Genomic DNA, 8,443 nt, shown 5'->3' with positions numbered 1-8,443 from the left:
CATAGAGGGCTATAGTAATTTCTAAACATAAGCCGTCAAAATGTCTAGGGTACCAGGAAATTAAACAGAGTTTCCAAGGGTAGCAAACAGTTGTTCTTTTTCTATCTTTATCTTACATTCCTTAGTTTTACTCTTATCTGTAGATTATGGTGGGCAATGTGCCTATTGGTCAAGGAACTTAAAAATTCTGTTGATTTGGCTGCATCAGAGTAGAAGTTCATAAACAATGGCATGGCAGTACTCCTTGGTGATATTTCCAGCCTGCAGAAGCTACACAAAATATTTTTCAATACTTTATAATAAGGTGAGATGCAAGCAGAGCAAATTCCTACCATTTGTCAAATGTAGACCATAAAATTGTAATAAGATTTGAAATTTCCTGATTCCTGGAATGCAAAAACAAAGAGCAAAAACCAAAACAAAACTAAACCAAAAAAACTTGAAACACCACCCTCCACCTAAAACAACAAACTATGAAGCTGGGTCTCTGTCATCATAGAATGTATTTAACTGCCTCTGTTAGACACGTGTCTCTCCATTCCACACTGGGCTCCCTATATGCAACGTTGCCAAGCCCAGGCTCTTCCTTCCCATGGGGATAACTTAAATCCATCTAGCAAATGATTCGATCTGCAGAATGCAGATCATTTTAAACTGGAATGAAGAATAAAGCCTTGGAGACAGCACAGAATGTGGTTATAGTAGTCCACGTAAAAAATGACCAGAGCATCAACAAGGGATTTGGCTGCTAGACTAGTGTGGTTATTAATGGACAAATGCTCTTTCCTCAGCCGGGGAACTGCTTCTACTCCTTGTGGTTATGGGAATAGGAAATGGAAAGAGACAACACTTTACTGGCAGACACATTACTGACCCTGCAGAGGCAGCAAGAATAATGAGCGGAGAAGGCTTTAGAGAAGAGTGTCCTGCCAAGCAGAATAATTGTTGCAGGAAGCACAGGATACATTGGACATGATGGTGATTGGGTTGGATCATCTTCTTTCAGAGTAGGGTAGATCAACCAAATGGGTTGGTGAATCAAATTATTCTAGAATGTTGAAATCACTGGGAAAAGCAAGGGCATCCTAATTCCTGTCCATTTGTGAATCATGGATATTTGAAGGAACAAACTTTTATCTCAGTTATGACACATGTAGACAGCCAATTGCTACCCATATTATCTAGAATGGTCCTGAGTTGAGATATCCATTATGCAATCCGAATATATCCTGATTTTTTTTTGATAAATATTGCTATCAAAATTATGTAGAAATGCAGTTTTAGACTAGCACAACTCTCCAAGATAATGTTTAAAACAAACAAACAAACAAAAGGGTCAGGATATGTTTTGTAATTACAGATTTTAGCAGATATGTTTGGTTAGAAATGAACAAATATTAAATGTATGATTTTTGGTTTGATATTTTGCTTATTTTGTGTCTCAAAATTGTTTACTCATGACACAATCAAATCCTTATAAAAAACATATTTGGAACAGAATCAAAACAATATAATGCATAAAACAGATGAAGGGGAAATAAATAATGAAAAAGCATAAATAAATAAAATTAAGTGAGAAAGCAAGCCATGTTACTGTAGGCTAAATGATATCCAGACGAGCCCCTCCTTAGAAGCAGATATTCTGTTTAGTGTTTTTTCTCCTCTCTCTATCACTTTGACTTAAGGAGCCCAAAGAATAGCTTCTCCTGAGAACAAAAGCACAATTAAAGGAGTCAGGCAGAGGGACAAACCAGTCTTCACCTCTGCTACTTAGAACTTGACGCCTAAGTGGATAATTTCTGAAGCAAGACGGCTTTTGCAGAACTATATTTTTGAGACACTTAAAATTCTTCCACTAACCATGTACTCTTCCACTTGTGATTTATTATTGAATTCAGAGCAGGAACTTATCAAGGCTTTTTGGGGCCTCTGAAGAAACAATTTGTATAAATGAAACTGCCCCTGGTAAGGGTCAGAAGATTATGAGCAGACACTCGGGCAGTTTTCTTTGTAATCATGTTAAGAAAACCTTGCTTGCTGGAAAGGGAAAATAAGATGACCCCTCTAAGGAGCTATGGGAAAAGGAAAATAGGTGCTTTGAGTGGGAAGCAACACAAGTGAAAAGATATTAAAATGGACTTTCTCTGGATCTCTGCTTTTTCTGACATTTGCCCCCACTCTGCCTACAAAGGGGTCCGGCTCTGGCTGTCCTTCCTGATGATATTATTGGCAGTCAGCTGAAAGTCTGCACAGAGAATGCCACAGCCACGGCAAGATTGTTCCTGTATCGAAAAAGCAGAGACCGACTTCTTGGCACTCCATCAGAAGAGAAGCGATTTCCTAACTAAAGTGGAATGCCCCGTCAGAAGAGTCGTTGGAACTTGCCCCTCCGCCACGAAGCCTGGTGAAGGGCTTGAGTTTTTCCAAAATGATCTCAAATTTAGCTGCTAGGAGGCTGTGCCGACCGTTCCAATTTTCCTTTCAATTTTGCATTTTGTTGGATGCTTCCCTCAAGTCTTCCAGTGTAGTTCAGTCATTAGTCAGAGCTGGAAGGTTTATTATTTATTTTGACAGTCACCAGCCTATTTTGTCAAACAGTATACATTACTGCTCCATTTGACAGGTGTTGCTCTTAAAATCCTTCAGTTTCTTTCTCCTCCTTTGAGTGAGGATTCTATGTCTGCTGTCTTGTTTGCCTTCCCAAAGGAAGCATGGTGCATTTTTTTGGTTGATAAAAGCTTTATGCTGTTGCTACTTTTCAGTGACAGATTAGGCAGCCACTGGTCAAAAATTTTTCTTGATTTAATCTAAATTTTGGTGATGTGCTTAAGCTGGGATCCCGTGGGAGACAAAATAAAAGAATAAAAGAAAGGATGGTGGGTGCAGTGTAACTAGAGGCAAGAAAGAACTGCCATTTCACCTACAAGAAGCATATTATTTAGAGAGGTCAAAATGGACTTCAAGTTTAACGGTGTGAGGATTAGGTTAAAGGGAAAAAAAGCCACATAAAGTATTTGATGCTCTTACAGAAGGGAAATACAGGTGGCCGTGATGACCTAGAAGAGAACAGTAGGTTAGATGAGAGAAGTTAGCTTTGTGGAGAAGATGGCTTCTGAATTGTTTAAAAAATGTTTTAACATTTATTTATTTTTGAGAGAGAGAGAGAGGGCGCATGAACGGGGGAAGGGAAGAAAGAGGAAGGCACAGAATTTGAAGCAGGCTTCAGGCTCTGAGCTGCCAGCACAGAGCCTGATGTGGGGCTTGAACTCTCAGACCACAAGATCATAACCTGAGCCGAAGTCAGAGGCTTAACTGACTGAGCCACCCAGACACCCCATGAATTGATTTTTAAAGGTAAATGGTAATACAGACCAAAGAAAAGAGAGTGAGAATGCTTTCTATAATGATACCAGTATAGGTGGGATGATGAATTTGATTTTGGATATGTCACTTATAACATATCATCAAGCATCTGGGAATGAAGTTTTCTGATATTCATGGTCCATCACTGTTATCCATTTGGTTGTCTAACTTCCTTGTCTACTCAAGTGTCAGTTCCTCAGGAAGACGTCTGACTTGCTGACCATGTGGAGCCTGCTTGGGATTCTCTCTCCCTCTTTCTCTCTGTCCCTCCCCCATTCTCTCTCTGTCTCTCTAAAAATAAATAAATAAACTAAACTAAACTAAACTAAACTAAACTAAAATAAAATAAAATAAAATAAAAAAATAAAATAAAATAGGTATGATACTTTCATCTCAGGGTGCTTGTGGAGATTAGTTTTAAAAAAAAACTTTCTAGAAGGTCTGAATATGTTAAGTACTCACTAATGCAAATTTATAACTTCATGAAATCTTTCTATAGTACTCATCTGCACCATACTGATTGGTAACACTTTAAGTACATGCTATATATTCACAATTAGGGAGTAAACTACTTGAAGGCAGCGACTCCCCAGATCCTTGGCATAGGGCCATATACATTTAGAATTTGGAACATGATAAAGTCTGTTGATTAAGACATTAGCATTACTTTAAAAATATAAGCACCATTTTCGGGGGGAGTAAATGTAAACTCACTGGCTTTACTGGAATTAAGACAATGTATATTAGTTTGCTATTGTTTTGCATTCTACATTATGCTGTCTTCTCTATAAAGCAAACTTTACTTAAAAGAAATATATGTAAGTAAATAAGAAGGCTAGTATTTTGACAGTCAGAGGAGGGTTTTCAAAGCTTAATGCCAGATGTAGGGTCAATCTTGGGAATCATATTCCTTTTAGTTTTACATTAAGAACTTTATATCTCCTTTTAAGATACCCAATAATATTGCAGCAATTACATTTTTAGGCAAAAGCATTTTAGAGACCAAATGCTTTTTACCCCCTCTTTCTGAAATATGATTATTTCAATTACTGGTAACAACAATTAATCACTAACTGATTCATCAGCCTGCAGCTGGGATTGGAGAGCTGACTTCCTTTCTTTATTCCTATTTTATGTTCTACTGTGCTCAGCAGGGATTGACTAATAGCAAGCTAATAACCTTTCCCTACCCTCAGTACCTTTTTCTAATACCCACAAAGAATAAAATTTTAAATACTTTTTCCCAAGGACATCTTTCCCTCACAATTTCTGAAGGGAATTTTAGCATTACAAGTGTTGATCCATTTTGTTGTAAGAATAAGGCATTATAGAAAGACGTTTCCTTAAGGTTTGTCCAACCATTCTTTGCTATGTTTCATTAAGCAATTCACGCTAGAAGAATGGTTATATAACTCACTCCAAATGGGTAATGATTTTCTATTTCTTGGAATTTTCTGAGTCATATGACTTCAGATCTACAATATGCCTATATGTATATATGTTTACATATATATACATGTATATATGTATATGTACATATATACATATAGGCATATGTATATGTATGTGCCTATATGTATGTGTGTATATATGTATATATATAGGCATATTGTAGATATATACCCATCTACACAGCAATAGATCTTTTTAAAACATTCCAGTGTTCTGATTAACAATATGTTGCATCCTAGAATTCAGTGAAAAGATACTGTAACCTATTTGGATTATTCCTAGAATACCAGAAGTTTGGCCTAGGAGAAGCACACTCGTCCTCTACTCCAGAGGAGTAAATTTTTTTTAGAGCAAGGAATCTCAAATAAAAAGTCCAAAGACTTCAAAATGTCTGAAAATATCAAAGAACAATTGGTGTCATTGGGCATTTTCCATATTTCTCATCAGTTTCTCCAAAATATTAAGATAAGTCCCCTTAATGGAAACCAGAGTTCCCCTCAGGACATACTGAATAGCCTATATAACCGCATTAATTTCTTTACTTAACTATTTTAAAGCCTAGTATCCTTTGAAAATGTTAGCTGCAAGATGAGTAGGCTAAAATACACTCTTCTTACTGTAACTGAAATCATAATTGGTATGCATTGGTAATACAGCTGTCAAGAACTCAGAAGGGTCTGAAACTTTACCCTACCTATGTGTCAAGTTAGCTTGCTTCCGTTCCATGTGTGCTGGAAGAAGACATGACACCCCTGAATCTGATGTAAAGAATTTTATTACTCACAACAATAGTAGTAATCAGAGTATCAGCCTTTTATGCTGGTGTCCCACAGGGTAATGCTGAATGGGCCAAATGTCTCTTCATACATAGTGATTTGTATTATAGGAGTAGAATTCCAACCACAGGAAAAATGAATCTTTTATAATGGACAGTAAACCTGACTGACACGTGCCCAAAAGGGAAACAATGTCTTGGTTGTACTGAACAATAAGCATGCAGGACCCACAGAGAGTTGTCTTCTAATTTACCTTTTGATTCAACACTGTTTTGACTTCTGGAAAAATTTCCTATGAGTACACCACTCTGTCAGTTGCATTGATCAATACGACTCATAGAGATTAGGACTAAATCTGTTAAATTTGTCTCAATATATATTTAGTTATGGTTACTATCAATAGGATTCTGAGCAGCAGGATAAGGCAATATTCAGTATTAACATCAAGTGTTCCAAACCCAATCATCTGAGCAAATCTTATAAACCATCTGGATCCACCTTAGAAATATAGGTGTATTTCTCCTGAAGTTTCCACATTGATCTTTTCATCTGGCTGAAGGCAGTAATCCAGGTACTGTAGGATATATTAGCGATCACACAGATTCTACCTTGAAAATTTATGGCCTATATCATCTATAACAAGCCTGCCCATTGAGTTATGGCTAACCTGAATACACTCCAGGACTTAGGTGATATCTTTGATCATCTCAGCTAATATCAAAGAGAGGTTTTGTATGACCTTTCCTTCATGAATTTCTGTGTCATTCTTGTGTAGGCACCATGCTAATCTTCTCTGTATCATTCCAATTTTAGTATATGTGCTTCTGAAACAAGCATTTATATTACCTTTTCTAATACAATTGTCTAATTCTAGTTTTTCCTACAATGACTGATATTGTAGGGAAAACTATGACATTGGTATAAGTAGCAAATCAGTCACCCCTCTAGGAAGACTCCCCAGGCAACTAATTGTAGCTCATTTTGGAGACACAGTGCAGTCATTTAAGGGTTACATTACCTACTAGGAGCATTTTTTAACTTGGAGACTTCTTATGATCACTCCTAAGAGGACAATCATCATTTTAGGGGAGAGAAATAGGTAATACTTGGCTCCCACACAAGACTCATAATCCCAAAAGTATTCTTGATATACCTAAAAGGATAGAGCCATTTACAATTTTTGGAGTTCCTAAAGTGGAATCTATATGATCGAGGATCACAAGTTGACATTGCTTCGGTGTGGTCTCCTAGCCACCTGGTAGGTCTTAGGCTTCTCAATTCAGTTTGAATAATTCAGTCTAGTCATTGTTTTTGAAGGTAATTTTTGGGGACAGTTACTCCACTCTGTCTTATCTACACCATCAGCCAGGTAGATAACCTTCATCCACTCCAGAGAATCCCTCTGCTACAGCAGTTGGAATATGGATGAAGCAGATAACTAAAAGTGTTTACAAGAATTGTACTGGGAAGTATAGGGACTTGGATTATCACCTTCTTTTTTGATAGACTTTTTGGTAATTTTAAGATGAATGGCAATCAAATGGTGGCCAGAGCTGCCTTATAGGAAATTATAGACTCAGAAATCAATTAAATTTAAGTGCTTCTTAGTTCAGGAAAGACACATAAGAGGATTTTTCTTGAAGAAGGCTCTATGAGTGGTCTATAAAAAAGAAATATTAATGTTCCTTTACCATACACGTTTCCAAAGGTCTAAGGTGATCTTGCCCAGGTGCCCACTGTTGCTCTTCCTCCAGTGCCATCAAATACATGTGTCCCATTACAGCAGCTATAACTTTACTTTTTCTCAATCATCCCCTCCTGACATTCACAGTTTTCATTTTGAAAGAGCAGGTACAAAAGTTATAAGAACAATTTAATTAAAATTATAAAGCTCTATTATTTCCTTTACTTTGGCCAATATGGGCTACTGTAGGGGAACTTAACAAGAAAGGTACTCAACGAAGTGGTGTCCCACAGGGCATGTAACTATGCCACTCTTCTAAAATAATCTAGGTGCTTGAATAAGAATTAAACAGAGGTCATATAAACCAAGATATCCCAGAGTTGATATTAGGGAAAAGCAACAAGTACCAAGTTCAATAATGGTCATGGCAGAATTCCAAAATCTGTATCTATCTATATCATCTATGTCTATATCCATATCCATATCCTTATCTATATCTATACTATCTATCTAATTTCTATCTATCATCTATCTATCTATCTATCTATCATCTATCTATCATCTATCTATCTTATCACTTTATCCTTTTTGGAAGAAGTGACTGAAAAGAGATGACCCGTTTCTAAGGACAGCTTTATTTAGTGGCAAACTGATATACTAAGGTGTGTAGATGAGGAAGAGTTGAGGAAGATATATCCAGAAACCTTTTTAAGTCAATTTCTGAGGCTATTCCAATGTTCTACAATACCAGATACCTGTGGTTGTTACGTAGTATAGGAATTCCATTGAATAGCTTGATTATTAGCTCATTGTCATGTGACTTTTAGATAAAAGGCCCACGAGTATGTCTGTAAACGGTCTGTAAAGCTGAACACATGACATAGACTAGTTTAAAGAGCTGGTGTAATGTGTAGGACTATGCTGATCAGACATGGAACAGCAACACTGTAATCTGAAAAATTGTCAAGAGCTGTGAGCCATTGCTGATCCCCCTGAGAGGGCTCCATAGTTTGGCTTAGTCAGCATGCTCTGAGCAGGTGAGTGAAACACTCAATTTGTTGTGGCTTCTCCTACCACAGGACAAACACATCCACTTATGGTAAGATTCATATGTCTGGTGTGCAGTGAGAGACTGAGGATTATAAAATTATGGTCCTTGGGACACCTG

General features: G+C 37.1%; 1 non-coding gene across 1 annotated transcript; it reads right to left on the bottom strand.

Moving 5' to 3' along the window:
* Nucleotides 1-6,321: 6,321 nt before the first annotated feature.
* On the bottom strand, nucleotides 6,322-6,428 carry LOC144240394 (U6 spliceosomal RNA). The gene has a single exon (XR_013337702.1). It is a non-coding gene; the product is annotated as a U6 spliceosomal RNA (small nuclear RNA).
* Nucleotides 6,429-8,443: the final 2,015 nt, after the last annotated feature.

Source organism: Crocuta crocuta, unplaced genomic scaffold (genome assembly GCF_008692635.1).
Source record: "Crocuta crocuta isolate KB4526 unplaced genomic scaffold, BGI_CrCroc_1.0 scaffold247, whole genome shotgun sequence".
Classification (NCBI taxonomy): Eukaryota; Metazoa; Chordata; class Mammalia; order Carnivora; family Hyaenidae; genus Crocuta; species Crocuta crocuta.
The sequence above is the reverse complement of the archived record's forward strand: the minus strand, read 5'-3'. Positions and strand labels throughout refer to the sequence as shown.